This window comes from Canis lupus, chromosome 8, assembly GCF_048164855.1.
Source record: "Canis lupus baileyi chromosome 8, mCanLup2.hap1, whole genome shotgun sequence".
Classification (NCBI taxonomy): domain Eukaryota; kingdom Metazoa; phylum Chordata; class Mammalia; order Carnivora; family Canidae; genus Canis; species Canis lupus.
In genome coordinates, this window is record NC_132845.1 from 52,973,139 (window position 1) to 52,993,006 (window position 19,868).

The 19,868-nt window shown below is 41.1% G+C and overlaps 1 protein-coding gene and 1 pseudogene across 4 annotated transcripts in view; both read left to right on the plus strand.

The window, feature by feature from the left end:
* The first annotated feature begins 251 nt into the window (after positions 1-251).
* The window catches only part of LOC140638541 (acyl-coenzyme A synthetase ACSM4, mitochondrial), a 55,520-nt gene continuing 35,903 nt past the window's right edge, over positions 252-19,868 (plus strand). For all 4 annotated transcript variants that reach the window (XM_072836069.1, XM_072836068.1, XM_072836070.1 and 1 more), the window contains exon 1: positions 252-417. The gene's annotated coding sequence lies outside the window, so the exon portion shown is untranslated. The remainder of the gene's footprint in view (positions 418-19,868) is intronic.
* Positions 5,198-14,518, plus strand: LOC140639188 (non-POU domain-containing octamer-binding protein pseudogene; annotated as a pseudogene).

The window sequence follows — 19,868 nt, forward strand, 5'->3', positions numbered from 1 at the left end:
CGCTTCATGTAATTTGTGGAATGATCCTCAGTTTGTGTCTAATGTTTTTTCTCAAATGATTAGACTGCATTTCTTGTTTGGGAGTAGGAGGGAGATCACAGTGACGAAACATCCTTATCACTTCACATCAAGTATATTTACTCTCAAGATGATGTTTATCTTTGATCACCTGGCCAAGGCTGTGTTGCCAGATTTCTTCTCTGTCCAAAAGATATAAGGTATGTTTCCTTTCTTTTTTTTTAAGATTTTTTACTTATTTATTCATGAGAGACACGGAGAGAGAGGAAGAGACAGGCAGAAGGAGAATCAGACTCACTGTGGGGAGTCTGATGCAGGGCTCGACCCCTGGACCCTGGGATCACAACCTGAGCCAAAGGCAGATGCTCAACCACTGAACCATCCAGGTGGTCCTTTCAGGTACGTTTCCTCTGGAGAAATCACTATACACACATCTCAAAGAGTGGGAAGTTATGTATCGCCTCTTTAAGACCTACGTATCTAAATAATGCAAATACTTTCTGCATAGAAAATATTGCTTGATTTACCAAAAAAAAATGCTCATTTTTTCGGTAAATCTAAGCCTATTTTGAATTAAAAGTGTATTAACAATAACTATTTTATTTTTTCTAACACATAATTGCATAATTAGTTCTACTAGGATTACTAATAATTGACCATTATTGTTCTACAATTGTTTTATTTAAATAATAACATGCATGTCAGAGAAAACTGAATACACCATAATATATAAATCACAGAGATCTGTACCACATATTTTATGTTAAGACAATAACACATATATAACATTATGTAAACACGTAGTTTTGTCATCATGAAGGAGTGTCATTGATTAGCTCTGTATAAGGCCGGTCATCTTAGATAATGGGAAATATTTGGATTTACAGCATGTGATATTTCACACCATGGCTGAACCTGTTAAAAAAAATGTACAAATGGGGCAGCCCTGGTGGCCCAGTGGTTTGGTGCCACCTTCGGCCTGGGGTGTGATCCTGGAGACCCGGGATTGAGTCCCACGTCGGGCTCCCTGCACGGAGCCTGCTTCTCCTTCTGCCTGTGTCTCTGCCTCTCTCTCTCTCTCTCTCTCTCTCTCTTTCTCTCTCTCTCATAACTAATTTTTTTAAAATCTTTTTTAAAAATGTACAAATGGCCAGGTGATTCATTGTGGCTGGCTCACTTGTTCTAGGGAATCTTGTTTTTATCTTCTTCCCATTCATCATTTTTAGCAATAATAGAACAAGCAAATTCACAAATTTAAAAAGACATTCAAAGACTGACAGAATGTATAGTAAGTTCAATGAGTTTCAAGGTAAAGGAAAAAGATGTGACCATGGAGTGGCAATAACATGCAACAACCACTTTCTTTGGGCCACTGACAGGTTTCCAAGAGGGGAAGTCCATCACCGTATTAATTTTTCCAATACTGGGGACATTGAATTTTTCTAATACTGGGGCTGCTTATGTGTCTGAGTGATGTCTTTCTGTAGCCTGGTTGGGGATTCTCTGGATCAGAGACTTAGAAGGCCAGCAGTAGTTTAGGGTCTTTTAGAGCTGAAGAGTTGATCTTGATTGATTGATTGATTGATCTTACTTATGATTAGGAAATGTTTCACAGGATGTGAATATAAGGCAGGCAGTTAATGCCTAAAAAAATCTACTCTTCAGGAGTATGTTTTTAAAAATTTGATGTGTAAACACTAATTCTGAGTTTGGCACCAGCAGCAAACTTGTGAGCTAATGGTACCAGCCTACCGATACACAGGGGCCATCTTTGGCTCATTGATATTACAGAATGGAAACAGAATTGGTTACAATGAAGATATAATATTTCATCATGATGTTCTTTAAAACAAAGGGGTTCAAAAATTACTCAAACTCATAATTTATTGCAGCAAGTGAGAAAAAGATTTAAAAATGAAAGAATATTTTGGGAATGATTTAGATGTTAAGCTTTGTGCAATAAACCATTTACATCTTAGAGGATCACAAGGAAATATTGAAAGCCCAAACATGAGAAAGATTCTGAATTTATTTTATTTTTTTTTAAGATTTTATTTATTTATTCATGAGAGACACAGAGAGAGAGAGAGGAATAGACACAGGCAGAGGGAGAAGCAGGCTCCATGCAGGGACCCTGACGTGGTATTTGATCCCAGGTGTCCAGGACCACACCCTCAGCTGAAGGCAGCACTAAACCGCTGAGCTACCTGGGCTGCCCCAGATTCTGAATTTAGAGTATTACAGACTATTATAATGTCTATACACCTAATCATATAGGTATTAATAGATGAGATCTGGTCTCATTTATGTAATAAAATTCAAAAAGAATTTGTCATACTACTACAAAATTATGTTAGACCCGAAACACTATTGTGAATATTCAAAGAAAAATGCTTCCCCTTGGTTATTGATGGTAAAACAGATGTAGGGATGCCTGGGTGACTCAGTGGTTACGCATCTGTCTGCCTTCCGCTCAGGGAGTGATCCCGGAATCCCGAGATCGAGTCTCACATCAGGCTCCCTGCCTGGAGCCTGCTTCTCCCTCTGCCTAAGTCTCTGCCTCTCTCTCTCTGTTTCTCATGAATAAATAAATAAAATATTTTAAATAAATAAATAAATAAATAAATAAATAAATAAATAAATAAATAAATAAAACCTTTAAAAAGAAAGAACTGTGTCATAAGAACAAATGATAGGCTTCTTGATTTTCTTATGGAGAAGAAAAAGTGATGTTTAGTTCATGAAATTAATAAATTGGAGGGCAGCTCGGGTGGCTTGGCAGTTTAGCACCTGCCTTCAGCCCAGGGCGTCCTGGGATCGAGTCCCACATCGGGCTCCCTGCATGGAGCCTGCTTCTCCCTCTGCCTGTGTCTCTGCCTCTCTCTCTCTCTCTGTCTCTCGTGAATCAATAAATAAAATCTTTAAAAATAAATAAATAAATAAAGATAAATTGGAAAAACAAGATACTGTCATAAGTGTGGTCATATCCACACACTGCATGTAAACTAAGTAGAATTTTTTTTAAGATTTTATTTATTTATTCATGAGAATACACAGAGAGGAGAGAGAGAGGCAGAGACACAGGCAGAGGGAGAAGCAGGCTCCATGCAGGGAGCCTGACGTGGGACTCTATCTTGGGTCTCCAGGATCACACCCTGAGCTGTAGGTGGCGCTAAACCGCTGAGCCACCGGGGCTGCCCCAAACTAAGTAGAATTTAAATAAAAATTTGAAAAGAAAAAATAATTGCTAATATCCAGATATATAATAATGGAGCAACTGTAGCATGTTTGTAAAAGAATAGAAAACATTGGGGATCCCTGAGTGGCGCAGTGGTTTAGCGCCTGCCTTTGGCCCAGGGCAGGATCCTGGAGACCCCGGATCGAATCCCACGTCGGGCTCCTGGTGCATGGAGCCTGCTTCTCCCTCTGCCTATGTCTTTGCCTCTCTCTCTCTCTGTGTATGTGACTATCATAAATAAATTTTAAAAAATTAAAAAAAAGAATAGAAAACATTATTTCATCCCCCAAAATGATTATGTCCACGTGCATCTTTCTCAGCAAATATCCTTAAAAGGCAAATAATCTCCATTTCTGAATTCAAATATGCTAACCTTTAAAATTTCATACTTAGGGTGTGGGTGTGTCGGGTGGCTCAGTCAGTTAAGCATCTCCCTTCACCTCAGGTCATGATCCTAGGGTATGGGTATCAAATCCCATGTCCAGGGCTCCCTGCTCAGTGGGGAATCTGCTTCTCCCTCTGCTATTTCCCCTGCTAGTGCTCTCTCATTCTCATGCTCTCTCTCAAGTAAGTAAATAACTAAAATCTAAAAGAATTCATACTTAGGATATATGCTTTTTTTCAAAATCAATGAACTTTGGAGATATTTTCATGTTTTAAAACATGTTTCATGTTTTAGATATATACATAAAATATCAAATGAAATACACTGTCATGAAATGAAATCATATTGATGCAATACATTACATGGTTTATAACTTGTCCAAGTGGGGTGATATTTTTGAATGGGTGTGAAAAAGTTAATAAAGAGCTACAACAACAAGTCCTGAAGTTATACAAAGCTGCATGCTCATCATAAGGTCTGTCTTCTTTCTTACAAGTGACAGAAAGGAATCTAGAAAGTACACTGATGAATGTAAACTCAGGAAGATATATGAATATATCTGAATTAGAAATAAGCAACCAAGGAAAAGTTTTTAAAAGTTGGCAGTGCATGAATCAGTGGACATAAGCATGAATTCTAATATATTTTAAAATGCTGCTTTTTCTTCAAACAGGGATTCACAAATCATGCTTAGTACAATCTCCTACAAATTTATAAGTACTCTTGCACAGAAGGAGTCACAGCAAGATTCTGGGAATGAACTTTTTGTAAACTGCAACCAATTTAAAACTATTAAAGACTGTCAAGAGTCCATGAGAAATTATAAAACATGGCAAATCTCAATTGGAAAGGAGATAACCTGGGGCACCTAGGGTGGCTCAGTCGGTTAAGCACCTGCCTCAGGTCATGATCTCGGGGTCTTGGAATGGAGACCCTTGAGGGGTGTCCTTGCTCAGCAGGGAGGCTGCCCTCCTGTCCCTCTGACCCTCCCCCCTTCTCATGCTCACTCTGTTTCTCAAATAATTAAATAAAATCTTTTTTAAAAAAAGAAAGAGGAGATAAGGTGAAGATTACATTTTAAAGATATTATTGATGAGTGTATGATGAAGACACAAAAGGGTAATTATAACAAATTCTCTTTCAGGTGTAAATATTTAACTGTTAAATAATGCAAGGTTTATGACACCAGGTACCTGTCAGGTTTTCAGTTGTTCCGAGTACTACAACATTGAAAAAAACAAACAATGAAAAAGTATTACAAGCATGTTTAAGTGGACAGCAGTTTGTGCTTTCACCTCAGGCTCCGGTTCCAGGAGGACACAGAAAGTGGGACCCCAGCTCCCCATTCTCGGAGGAGCTGAGAGTCAGCAGTTCCTGTATTTACGTCGCCGCTGAGTGTGGCTCCAGTTCCTCTGATTTGGGGTCAGGATTTCTCCCCAGAAACAAGCCTGCATCTGTAATAAACCAACCACAGCATCTCTGACGTGGCGTCGAGGGGCCCCCCAATCCACGGATCCCTGAGTAAAATACTTCTTGTTCAAACACCCTCAGGGAAAATGAGGACCAAACGACGGGAACAGCCCAGAAAACACAAGGGATTGTGCTGCTCACTCACTGACCAGCGTGTCCCGGGGGAAGCCCCCCAGAGGCCCCTCCTCAGCACTCGGCCCGGCAAGGCAGCCTCTGTCCCGCTCGTCCCTCAGGAGACGCCAAGTAGCTGCAAAGGCCCCAGGGTCTCCCCGGCGCGGGCGGCAGAACCTGCTGGAAACGCAGCTCTGGCTCTCTGTCCTGAGGCACCTGCAGCGCACTGGGCTGGATCCTCCTGTGGCTGCACAGGCCCTTCCCGCCCTGAGGCGCCCTGGGTCAGCGCAGCCGATGCGCGCCCTCTGCTGGCCGTGGCTGCGCACGCAGAGACCCTGCCCCTCCCTGGGGGTGGCGCGCGCGCGCCCTCTGCTGGCCGTCCTGGGAATCCCGGCAATGCTCAAGGTCCTGGCCCCTCAGCTGGAGGCAGAGAGGGCGCTCTGCTCCAGCCAAGCCATCTCTCTCTATGACAGATCCTGAGGCTGGGCCCCACAAATCCATGCAAAGGAGGTGCTCCCATCTTCCCAAGTGAAATGACCTCTGCAAAGCTCAGCCCCAGGAAGGTGGGGGCAGTGGACTCAGGGAATCTGATGCCCAGAATTCCTGCCTCCACTGGTCCCAACACTCAGATCCCCTTCATAGACCCCTCCATCCTCGTCCATGGTTCCCCCTCTACACCCCTGGACCAGGAGCCTCCATTCCTCCTTGTAATTCCTCCTTACCTCTTCTTCTCCCTACCCCATCTCCTTCTCTTTCTTCCTCCCACTTTCTAGAATTTGCCCCATCCCCCCACCACTCTCTCAGTGTCTCTCTCCCTGACAGTCTCTTTCTATGTCTCTCCCCACGCCCTCAGGCTTTCTGCTCTGTGCAGCCCTGTCCAAGACCATAGAGTCCCAAATGAGTGTGCATCTGTATGTGAGCTCATTTAGAGCAGATTTTCTTTTCCTAAAGCCCTCTGGTTCTTCAGGGAGTAAGCCTTACTTTTTATAAAGCCAGATGCTTCAGAGGCTCTTCTTTCTAGAATATATTCCAAGATTTGGGGTACCTGATGTGGTTCATAAACCCCTCATTCTTCAGGGACATCTTCTGTATTGAGATCCTCCTGACTGTAGCTCACCACATCCATGGTAGAGTTTCTTGTGAGACCATGTCCCTGCTTATCTGACCTATCTCCATGTGATTCTTTTATCCTTTGTTGTGAAGACACTGTTCAGCTAGTTTTCAGGTTCTTTTCAGAGGAACGATGTATGGAACATACATTGTATGGAACATATATTGTTCCATTTGTAGCTATAGAATTATTGTAGCTGTGTGAGGAGGTAAGTTCAGGACCCTTCCATGCTGCCATCTTAACCCCAGCTCCATAGTTCATAGTCTTAACCACATGTAAAATAATACATTTTAAAAATATTTTATTTATTTATTTGAGAGAGAGCGAGAGAGCACACATGAACGAGTGGAAGGGAGGGGCAGAGAGAGAGGCAGACCCTCCACTGAGTAGGGAGTGTGACTTGAAGCTCAATCTCATGTGCTGAGCTGATGGCAGACGTTTAACTGACTGAGGCACCCAGGTGCCCCGTAAAATAATACATTTTTTAAACCACTATTTGGGCAAATAGCAATGATATGTTGTTTGGGAGGTTTTTTTAGAGAGAGAGAGAGAGAGCAAGTGAGAGAGTATGAGTCATAGGGGAGGGGGCAGATGAAGAAGGAGAGAGAGAATCTTAAGCAGGCTCCATGCCCCAACACAGAGCTCAATCTCACAACCCTGAGATCATGACTTGAGTCAAAATTGAGTTGGGCACATAACTGACTGAGCCACCCAGGCACCCCTGATATGTTTCTTCTTAACATTTATTCAGAAATGTCATCAAAAGTCTAGAGAATGAAAATCACTGACCTAGATGCTGGTGTTATAAAGGTGAATGAAACAATATTCTTACCCTCAGAGAGGCTGAAACACGCCTAAGGGAGATGAGATCAATGAAAGAGCAATTTAATGCAATCAGGAAAGTCCTAGATAAATTGCTAAGGAGTTCAGAAGGAAAAGAAACTCCTTTCGCCTAGAGAATCAGGAAAGAATTCTATAAGAAGGTAGGTCAACATTTACACTTCCACTGCAAATAAGCCATCCTGAGGGACTATAGCTTTGTTTTAACAGTATTGTCTCTGCTTAAAAATATTTTAGGATAATTCTTTAGGAAAGGGTCACCAAAAAAAGCAGCCTCGTTCCTTTAAAGCTTATTTTTGTATTCAAAAATATATTCCCCCATTGGAGATTTCTATGTCCCACTTTTAATCATCAATAGAATTCCTAGACAAAAGATAAACAAGGAAATAGATAAACTATGTTGACATAAAACATATGAAAAGTTGACAATTTATTTTATCAACTAGAATGAAGAGACCTATAGAACACTCTATCCCACAACAGCAGAACACGCATTTTCCACAAGTGCACAAAAAAAAAAAAAAAAAAAAAAAAAAAACCACTCTCCAAGACAGACCATATGTTAGGCTAGGAAGCAACTCTCAATAAATTTGAAAAGATTGAAATAATAAAAAGCATATTCTCTAATCACAATGGAATAAAACTAGAAATCCACAGCATAAAGAAATTTGAAAAATTTACAAATATGGAAAATCATCATGAACACACACTACTAAATGGTCAATGGGTTGAAGAAGAAATTACAAGAGAAATTTGAAAATACCTTGAGATGAATGAAAACAAAATACAATATGCCAAAACTTATGGTACAACACGAAAGCAGTGCTGAGAGAGAAAATCATGGTTGTAAATGCCTCCATTCAAAAAACCATGAAAGATCTCATATCAATAGCCTAAACTTTCATTTTTTAAAAAATGGGGAGAAAAGAACAAACTAAACCCAAAGCAAGCATAAGGAAGGAAATTATAAAATTCACAGTAGGAAATAAATGTAATAGAAAATGAAAAAAATAAGGAATATCAACTAGAGTACAAAGGGAGAAAAAAGGGACATCTGGGTGGCTCAGCAGTTGAGTGTCTGCCTTCAGCCCAGGGCGTGATCCTGGGATCGAGTCCTGGGATCGAGTCCTGCATTGGACTCCCTACAGGGAGCCTGCTTCTCTCTCTGCCTATGTCTCTGCCTCTCTCTCTCTCTCTCTCTCTGTGACTCTCTCATGAATAAATGAGTAAAACCTTCAAAAAAAAAAAAAAAGCAGGGGAGAGGAGAATAAAAGAAAAAAAATCAACTGAACAAAAGTTATTTCCTGAAAAGATTAACAAAGTTGACTAAATTTTAAATAGGATGACTCAAATTATTAGAGTCAGGAATAAAATGCAGGTCATTACTGACCACATAGAGAAACAAAACAGATTATAGGGAAATACCATGAACAACCATGTATCAAAACTGTATCAAAAAGTTAGGTAACCTAGATGAAATAGAAAATTCTTAGTAAAACACAACTTCCAACAGAGACTCAAGATGTAATTAAAAATCTGAGACTGACATCCAATAAAGAGATATACTGGAAATCAGAAAACCTACCACAAAGAAAAGCCCAAGCCTAGAAGGCTTCTCTGGCAAATTCTACCCACTGTTTAAAGAAGAATTAACATCAGACTTTCACAAACTCTTCCAGAACACCTGAGACAAGGATTTTTGAGGACTGGCCTCAAAATAAAGCCATAGAATGAAGTCATCGTCTGAGGCAAGATTAACCTGATACCAACAACCAAAGACATCACAAGAGAAGAAAACGACAAACTGTATAAAAAGATGTCAGAAGTCTCAACAAAATACTAGCAAACCTAACCAGCAACATGTAAGTGGATTGTACACTGTGACCAAATGAAATTATTCTGCCAATACAAGGTTGGTTCAACATATGAAAATTAATCACAATAATATACCTTCTAGTAGAATAAAGGGAGAAAAAAAATCACATGATTATCTCAGTAGACACAGAAGAAGCATTTGATAAAATCCAACACTTGATGGGAAAAACCATTAACAACCTTGGAATATAAGGGAACGTCCCCAACCTGATAAAAGGCATCTACCAAAAACCCACGGCTGACATCACACTTCATAATGGAAGACTGAAAGTTTCCCCCTAAGATCAGCACTCAGAAAGATGTTTGCTCTTGCCATTTTTATTTAACACAGAGGTTTTATCTAGTAATTTAGTGAAAAAAATACATCAAAAGCATCCAAATTAGAAAGGAAGGAGGAAAACTATGTCTATGCACAGATGACATGATCTTGTATATAGAACCCACCCCCCCACACACACACCTTTAGAACTAATAAATCAATTCACCAAAATCTATATACAATCTATTTCTATATATTAGCAATGAACAATCCAAAAATGAAACAGACAGATACGTTCGTTAGATTACTCCTTTCTGCCCCTGGACGCCGCCGAGTAAGCATCGTTAAAGTCTCCCCTCCCACCGCCGTCATGTCTAAGTCAGAGTCTCCCAAAGAGCCCGAGCAGCTGCGGAAGCTCTTCATCGGAGGTTTGAGCTTCGAAACGACCGATGAGAGTCTGAGGAGCCATTTTGAGCAATGGGGGACGCTTACGGACTGTGTGGTAATGAGAGACCCCAACACCAAGCGCTCCAGAGGCTTTGGGTTGGTCACGTAGGCCCCCGTGGAGGAGGTGGACGCGGCCACGAACGCCCGGCCGCACAAGGTGGACGGAAGAGTCGTGGAACCAGAGGGCTGTCTCCCGAGAAGATTCTCAAAGACCCGGTGCCCACTTAACTGTGAAAAAGATTTTTGTCGGTGGCATTAAAGAAGACACTGAAGAACATCATCTAAGAGATTATTTTGAACAGTATGGGAAAATCGAAGTGATTGAGATCATGACTGACCGAGGCAGTGGCAAAAAGAGAGGTTTCGCTTTTGTGACCTTTGATGACCACGACTCTGTAGACAAGATTGTCATTCAAAAATCCCATCCTGTGAATGGCCACAACTGGGAAGTAAGGAAAGCCCTATCGAAGCAAGAGATGGCTAGTGCTTCGTCCAGCCAAAGAGGCCGAAGTGGTTCTGGAAACTTTGGTGGTGGTCGTGGAGGTGGTTTTGGTGGGAATGACAACTTTGGTCGTGGAGGGAACTTCAGTGGTCGAGGTGGCTTCGGTGGCAGTCGAGGTGGTGGTGGATATGGTGGCAGTGGGGATGGCTATAACGGATTTGGTAATGACGGAAGCAACTTTGGAGGTGGCGGAAGCTATAACGATTTTGGCAATTACAACAATCAATCCTCAAATTTTGGACCCATGAAAGGAGGAAATTTTGGAGGCAGAAGCTCTGGCCCCTATGGTGGTGGAGGCCAATACTTTGCCAAACCACGAAACCAAGGTGGCTATGGCGGTTCCAGCAGCAGCAGCAGCTATGGCAGTGGCAGAAGGTTTTAATTACTGCCAGGAAACAAAGCTTAGCAGGAGAGGAGAGCCAGAGAAGTGACAGGGAAGCTACAGGTTACAACAGATTTGTGAACTCAGCCAAGCACAGTGGTGGCAGGGCCTAGCTGCTACAAAGAAGACATGTTTTAGACAATACTCATGTGTATGGGCAAAAAACTCGAGGACTGTATTTGTGACTAATTGTATAACAGGTTATTTTAGTTTCTGTTCTGTGGAAAGTGTAAAGCATTCCAACAAAGGGTTTTAATGTAGATTTTTTTTTTTGCACCCATGCTGTTGATTGCTAAATGTAATAGTCTGATCATGACGCTGAATAAATGTGTCTTTTTAAAAAAAAAAAAAAAAAAAAAACAAAAAAAACAAAAAAAAAATGAAACAGAAAATAATTCCACTTACAATAGAATCTTATTTAAAAAATATATTCTCTATTCATCTAATTTATTAGATTTGCCTCCTTTTTTTTCCTCCAAAAATAAAAGTTTGCTTTCAAGGGATGAAGATTTACTACTTGTGAAGGAAGACTTTCTGGCCATTAGGGCTGGTGGTTCCTACAAAAAAAAATTCCAAAATACACTACAAGGATAATAAATCTAGAATAAGTATGAAGACAGCTTTCCAAGGTAATAACTTGGAATTGGTTGTGTCTCTAACCATTTATTCTAAAATGTAACCAAAACATGAGAGAGCCAAGACTCAGCGTACTTTTTAACTTCTGTCACATTGCTTCATGGTCATGCCTTTGTTTAGGTCAATAATGAAGCCACTCAGCTTAAAAGCAAACAAATAAACAAAAAAAACTCTGTTTTCATTCCATTTCTATTCTAGTTCTATTTACTCCTAACATGCCCTCTAATCCTTACTAGGAAAATACACCACTACCTCCCACACTGCCAAAAACTGCCAAATCTCTGCTGTAAAGCTTTCTTTACATTCTTTTGTAATACATTGGATGGATAATTAGGTATCCTGGTTTGAAAGGCTTTCCCTGGAAGCCCTCGATTTCTTATGCTTTGGACTAGCAGGCATATCTCATCCTCATTTCATCCTCCAAACAAAGCTATGTAGTAGGCACTTTTACAACCAGGTCTTAAGGTCTGAAAATGGCACAGAATGAAGATTCAAACCCAGGTCCTTCCAACTGTGGCACCCTCTCACTGACCACTGCACCACGAGGCCTCTTAGACTATTCAGGCTCTAGGTACACCAACCAAGCAGTTTCCTGAAACCATGAATGGGAGTAATAAGCCTTGAGTTTACATCTTGTGGTGTTTTCAGAGCAGCACAAATTGTTTATAGGAAAAATTTCCTTAATATTTATCCAATTTTAGATTGTAAATGAAATCTCAAATATCCTGCCTCTAGGGGGAGAAGGAAATACTGCAATCTGTATAAAATTCAACCAACCTGCCTCTGCCTACTGTCCACACATGGTAAGGGAAATTTCCCCTATTTTTAAAGAACTTTCATTGTTACTATTTTTAAGTTAATTTATTTATTCATGAGAGACACACAGAGAGAGGTAGAGACATAGGCAGAGAGAGAAGCAGGCTTCCTAGGGTGAGCCTGATGCAGGACTCAATCCCAGGACCCTGGGATCATGACCTGAGCCAAAGGCAAGTTGCTCAGCCACCCAGGTGCCCCTAAAGAATTTTCATTGTTACTATTAATAATGATGTCATAATTATACCCTATGACTTTCCTAGTACTTTTGTCTCAACTTTTAATTTTGTAAAATCAAATCTAAAAAAAGGCTAAAATACACAATAAACCTGCATACCTTCCACCTATATTAACTTAATATCAACACCTTGGCTCATTTACTTTGTACTTGTACATTTGTGATGAGTCATTTGTGATTTGTACATTTCTGATGAGACACTTTCTCCTTAAATATTTCAGCACATCACCCCTAAGAATAAGGACTCTTTAATCATCAGTGTCATTACATTACAAATAAAATTAAAAATAATTCTTTAGGGGGTAACTGAGTGGCTCAGTCAGTTAATCATCTGGCTTTGGCTCAGGTCATTATCTCAGGGTCCTGGGATCACGCCCGTCACTGGGGATCTCTGCTCAGCAGAGAGTCTGCTTTCTCCCTCCCCCCAACTTGGGCTTTCTCTCTTATTCTCTCTCTCAAATAAATAAATAAAATATTTAAATAATAATAATTCTTTAATATTATCTAATATCTAGTCCATATTTGTATTTTTCTCTTTCTACTCAAAATGTGTTAGCTTATCGGGGCACCTGGGTGGCTCAGTAGTTAAGTGTCTGCCTTGGCTCAGGTTGTGATCCCAGGGTCCTGGGACTAAGTCCTGCATCAGGCTCCCTGATGGGAGCCTGCTTTTTCCTCTGCCTGTGTCTCTGCCTCTCTCTCTCTCTGTATGTCTCATGAATAAATAAATATTTTTAAAAATTTTTGTTAGCTTTTCTAAATCCAAAATTCAATCAAGATTTGCGCATTTAGGGGACGGTAGAGGCCGTGTAGCGTCGCCGTTACTCTGAGGAAAGAATAGTAGGTAGCAGGGTGCAAAAATGCAGAGCAATTAAACCTTTAACTTGAGAAGCAAAACCATACTCCAAGGAAGCATCATCAGCATCACCACCAGCAGCACCACCAGCAGCAACAGTAGCAGCCACCACCGCCACCAATACCTGCAAATGGGCAACAAGCCAGCAGCCAAAATGAAGGCTTGACTATTGACCTGAAGAATTTTAGGAAACCAGGAGAGAAGACCTTCACCCAATGTAGCCGGCTCTTTGTGGGCAATCTTCCTCCTGATATCACTGAAGAGGAGATGAAGAAACTATTTGAGAAATACGGGAAACCAGGTGAAGTCTTCATTCATAAGGATAAGGGCTTTGGCTTTATCCTCTTGGAAACACGAACCTTAGCGGAGATTGCCAAAGTAGAATTGGACAACATGCCACTTCGTGGAAAGCAGCTGCGTGTGCGTTTTGCCTGCCATAGTACATCCCTTAAAGTCCGAAACCTTCCTCAGTATGTTTCCAATGAACTGCTGGAGGAAGCTTTTCCGTGTTTGGCCAGGTGGAGAGGGCTGTAGTCATCGTGGATGATCGAGGAAGGCCCTCAGGAAAAGGCATTGTTGAATTCTCAGGGAAGCCAGCTGCTCGGAAAGCTCTGGACAGGTGCAGTGAAGGCTCTTTCCTGCTAACCACATTTCCTCAGCCTGTGACTGTGGAGCCCATGGACCAGTTGGATGATGAAGAGGGACTTCCAGAGAAACTGGTTATAAAGAATCAGCAATTTCACAAGGAGCGAGAGCAGCCACCCAGATTTGCACAGCCTGGCTCCTTTGAGTATGAGTATGCCATGCGCTGGAAGGCACTGATTGAGATGGAGAAGCAGCAGCAGGACCAAGTGGACGGCAACATCAAGGAAGCTCGTGAGAAGCTGGAGATGGAGATGGAGGCTGCTCGCCATGAGCACCAGGTCATGCTAATGAGACAGGATTTGATGAGGAGTCAAGAAGAACTTAGGAAGATGGAAGAGCTGCATAACCAAGAAGTGCAAAAACGAAAGCAACTGGAGCTCAGGCAAGAGGAGGAGCGCAGGCGCCGAGAGGAAGAGATGCGGCGGCAACAGGAAGAAATGATGCGGCGACAGCAGGAATGATTCAAGGGAACATTCCCTGATGCGAGAGAACAGGAGATACGGATGGGGCAGATGGCTATGGGAGGTGCTATGGGCATAAACAATAGAGGTGCCATGCCCCCTGCTCCAGTGCCAGCTGGTACCCCAGCTCCTCCAGGACCTGCCACTATGATGCCAGATGGAACCTTGGGATTGACCCCACCAACAACTGAACGCTTTGGCCAGGCTGCTACAATGGAAGGAATTGGGGCTTAATCTTACAATAAAGACTTCCTTCAACTTGTATATCAATACAGAGAAAGTCTGATCTGCCTAGAAATGTCTGTCTCAGGAAAGTCAGTAACTCTTAACTGCAATTGAAATGTGGGAGCAGGTGACTTTTTCCTTTGATTTCACAACCTCTCGAGGTAAATAGATTATTATTTCCTTCTCTTCTGTAAGCTAAAGGATCTGGAACTCTATGGTGTCTTCTACCTCTACTTCCTTCAACACCAACTAATCCAAGAGAAAACTGTGCAATGAGAGAGCATGAACAGCTTCCTAAAACATGAAAATAAAATGCATACATTTTATACAATATTTTAGAAGAGTAGGATGGTTCAGTAGAAGAGATCAGAATTTAGCTTCAGAAGACTGAAGACTTCACCAGTGTGATACTAATTTAGTAGTGTGGCCTTGGACAGCTTATACCTTAACTTCTAAGTTATAATAAGTTATAACTAAGGCTATATAAGGTTAGATAACTTCTAAATGGCCAGGCTAAGAGTGGACAAACTTACTCCTCACTCGAAACACAATTTCCACCCTCAGAAGCAAAGGGCAAGATCTAAGACAGCTGAATGTTCTCTTTAGTAAACAGGTATCTATAACCACCTAGGTAATGTGGCAGGTACAAAGGGAAAGAAGGAGGTGACTACCAGGCTCTGAAACTATAAGGATGTTTTCACAAAGGTTTCAGGTATATTTTGTTACTCACTCTGCACAACTCCTATGTGCATTGTGATTAGCCTTATTTTAGAGATAAGAAAGTTGAGCCTGAGTGAGATGAAGTAGAAGGCAAAGAGTATCTGCACTTGCTTGACTAAGAGGGAGATTCTTACAGAACTACCTGTATAAAAGCAGTGACATTATTTCATTATTTCATCAGAATCCCAACCATTCATTTATTCAGGTGATTTGTCTCAAAAAGCCTCAGTCATTTCTAAGTCAGTGCAGTGATCATATACTGGGAACCATGAGGAAGCAAGAATGACACTTTAAGGGAATTGAGAAACAGAGGAGTCTGGTAATGGCAGGCAAAGGAGCTACCAGTTTCCCAAGAAGGGCAGAAATACAATGAACATGGTTGCCCCAGTAAGAGGCTTGGCTAGAGTATGTTTATGGCCCAGAGGAGGGAAGGATGGACGTAGGGAGACTGAGAAGGAGGTCCCTTCTCCCATTCTTATACAATAGCAAGAAGAACAGAAAGAAAATGGCAAATCTAAGTGGCATTTGAGTGGTAAATACTTTTTAAATGTATTTGCTCAATTGCCACAAAATACAAGGTAATTTTACCTACAGCTTCTCATTTTTAAAAAGATTTTATCTATTTTTTTAAGATTTTATTTATTCATTTGAGAGAGAAAGAGAACACACGCATAAGCAGGGAGGAGAAGCAGAGGGAGAGGGAGAAGTAGACTCCCCACACTCAGCAGGAAGCCTGACATGGGGCTCCATCCCAGGACTCGGAGATCATGACCTGAGCCAAAGGCAGATGCTTAACCATCTGAACCACCCAGGCGCCCCTAGATCTTATCTATTTATTTGAGAGAGAGAGAGAGCAGGAGCAGGGGGAGGGGCAGAGGAAAAGGGAGAAGCAGATTCCCTGCTAAGCAGGGAGCCCAACACTGGGCTCAATCCCAGAACCCTGAGATCATGAGCCAAAAAAAGACACTTAACCCGCTGAGCCAACCAGGTACCCCTCTCAATTTATTTTTACAGGGTTTTTTTTTTTTTTTTTTTTTTTAAGATTTTATTTATTTATTCATGATAGTCACACAGAGAGAGAGAGAGGCAGAGACATAGGCAGAGGGAGAAGCAGGCTCCATGCAGGGAGCCCGATGTGGGATTCGATCCCGGGTCTCCAGGATCGCGCTCTGGGCCAAAGGCAGACGCCAAACCGCTGCGCCACCCAGGGATCCCTGTTTTTTTTTTTTTTTTTAAGATATGAGCTATTAGTGTCCTGACTTCATTAATAGGCTCAAGGAGGTTAAGTGGTTTTCCCTGATGAGCTGCTGAGACAGAATTCAAACTCAAATCTCCGACTTCAAATCCCATACATTTTCTTCTTCTTAATTATCACCAGAGAGAGGAGTTTAAGGAGAAGAAACCTCAACGCTTTCCAGCCCAAGAAACCTTCAGAATAATGGTAACCCATAAGAGAAAAGAAGTAGAGGCAAAGGGAAACTAGATAGGGCAAAGGCCATAGTGTATGATGATCACAGTAACAATGGTTATTTATCCAGTGTTTCTTCTCCTTTCTCCCTATAACAAATTGTTAAACAATATGAATTGTGTAAAGAGACATGAGACATACAGAAGCTGCAAGTCTTGCTTATAAGGAAATGACTGTTTTTGTGAATATATCATAAGAAATGATTGTTAAAATGATGTCATACAATGATGTCAGTGAATGGCAGACAATAATAATTTATTCAACAAATCTTTAGGTAAGTACCGTAGAACAAATACTGTTCTAAGCCCTGAGTATATAATAGTGAATAAATTAGATAAAGGCTCTACCTTTGTAGATCTCATATAATAGTGAGGAAATAGGCATTGAACAAGCAAATAAATTAGCAATAGCTCAGGCAGCCTGGGTGGCTCAGCAGTTTAGAGCCGCCTTTGGTCCAGGGTGTGACCCTGGAGACCTGGGATCAAGTCCCACGTCGGGCATAGGGAGAAGCATGGAGTCTGCTTCTCCCTATGCCTCTTTCTCTGTGTCTTTCATGAATTAATAAATAAAATCTTTTTAAAAAATTAGCAAAAGCTCAAATTCCAGGAAGGAAAATAAAGGCATGTGACACTCTGAAAATGTGACATGTGAGTTGATCCCTGATGAACAAGAATTGGTTATATGAAAATTTGAGTTGCTGCATTCCAAGTTAAGGGAACAGTGAATGCAAAGGCCCTGAGTAGAACAACTTTATACGTTCAGTGAACAAAACGGACGGCTGGAGCATGGTGGGCAAGGGAGAGAAAAGTGGTAGTAGGTGAGGCTGGAGAGGTGGGCAAGAGCAAGGATATGAGGAGCAGTGGTTCTCAATCCTCTCTGCTCATTAGACTCACTAGAGATCCTTTCTAAAAACATAAATGACTGGGTCCACTCTCTCAAAGAAACCGATTTAATTGGTCTGAGGTGGAACTCAGACATAGGTGCTTTGAAAAAAACACCCTGGAGATTCTGATAGATATCCAAAGTTCAGACTTTAAAATATTAAGACTTTCAGAGAGTCTGAAATAAGGATAATATGTGTCAAACAGTGTGGGTGAACAAAGAAAATTAGTGATATTTAAACAGAAAGCTGGAGAATCATTTCAAAGAACATTCTCCACAGAGAAATGTGAGCAATCTTAATTGCCTGACCTCTTGAGAACATAAAAGCATTGTCTGCCAAGAAAACTTAGCCCAAGAGGCACCAAGTCATAAAATATCAAGACATTCCAGGGGTGCCCCTGGCTGGTTCAGATGGTTAAGCATCTGCCTTGGACTCAGGTCATGCTCCAGGGTCCTGGGATTGAGCCCCTCATTGGACTCCCTGCTCAGTGGGGAGCTTGCCTCTCTCTCTCTCTCTGCCATCCCTCCCCTGCTCATGCTCCCTCTCACTCTCTATTTCAAATAGATAAATAAATAAAATCTTTAATAAAAAGTATCAAGACATTCCATCTTTCAAGCTAGCTAACATGTACTGAATCTGAAGATGTGTCAGACATTGTGTGCTCAGCACTTCTGTACAGAATTTCATTTTATCTTCAGAATAATTTCATCATATCTATTAAGTATTTTTGAGATGATAATACTAATTTGGAGAGATTTAGTGTTTTACATAACACCACACAGCCACTAAGTGGCAGAGCTGAAATCTGAACTCAGTTCTCTCTGATTCCAAAAAGTCTATGATTGTTACCACTCTTCTGTATGTGAATTCCAGTTTGCTAAGGTTACAAAATGATCAGTCTTCTTTTTTTAATTAGAGTACTGCTCCTCTAGGAAAGTTCTCTTGAATTATATTATGAAAGACTTCCAGAAATAGAATGAATCTAACATATTCTGGTAAAAGGACAACTATGTTAGTCATTATCCAGCTACCCACCCCCCAAGTAATGAGAGAATATGCACTCTGGCCAAGTGACAAGTTCTGGCCAATGAATGGGAATGATGTCTATCATTTCTTAACTAGAACAAATAATTGCTCGTTTTCTACACCTACTGGCAACCCTTCAAATAATGGTTTTTCCATCAGCCAGGTCACAAAAGACCCATGATAGGCAAGTAGCAAGAGCAAAAAATTAGCAAACCTTTGTTCTATACACCACTGAGATCTGGGTGATTATTTGATATACAGCATAGCATAGTTTTGGTCTCAACTCGATCCTCTCTGAGTTTTACTAGAGAGGATAAATTACTAGTTTTACTAGGGAGGACAATTCATTTGTTCTTCTTATGTAAGATACATGCCTACAAAGAGCATATGTATGTGTGTATACATGTGTGTATATGTGTATGTATGTGCATGTTGCTAATAAGTATATTGAAAATTAAAAACTCGGGATCCCTGGGTGGCGCAGCGGTTTAGCGTTTGCCTTTGGCCCAGGGCGTGATTCTGGAGACCCGGGCCCACATCGGGTTCCCGGTGCATGGAGCCTGCTTCTCCCTCTGCCTATGTCTCTGCCTCTCTCTCTCTCTCTCTCTCTCTGTGTGTGTGTGACTATCATAAATAAATAAATAAAATTATTTAAAAAAAAGAAAATTAAAAACTCCAAGTCCATTAGTGGAAAACATTCTTCAAATATGTTTTCAGTATAATCAGTTATTCAAACTGACAAAGCAGTTGGTAAATGGAAGATCAAAAAACAGCCACATTCAGACCACAAACACTCTCTTGGAAGGAAAATGTGTATGTGAGCCAAGCAAGGACAAAAAGAAAGTCTCCCCCCCCCCAGAAAAAAAAAGTCTCCCGAAAAAGAGCCTACCCACATTAATGTTTCTGTGGTAGAAATATATGAATTCAGTCAACAAATACTGGGAAAGCTACTGTGTGCCAAGCATTATACAAGTGCTAGAGATAGAATAGTGAACAGAACAGCCCCAAATCCCTTCTTTCATGAAGCTTATATTCCAATGGGGTAAGGGGGAATAATGGCATGGCTCCAAAGGCACTTACTTAATTGTGCTGGTATTCTCTTCTTATTTCTCATGATCTGAGCATCCATCTGAATAAAGGGGAAAAACAGCAAGCCAAAAATCTCCCTATTGCTTCAACATTTAGGGTAAAGTGTGAAGCAATATGTGTAATAATGTAACCTACACTGTCTGAGGCCCTGAAATGCAGGTCATTAATTTGGC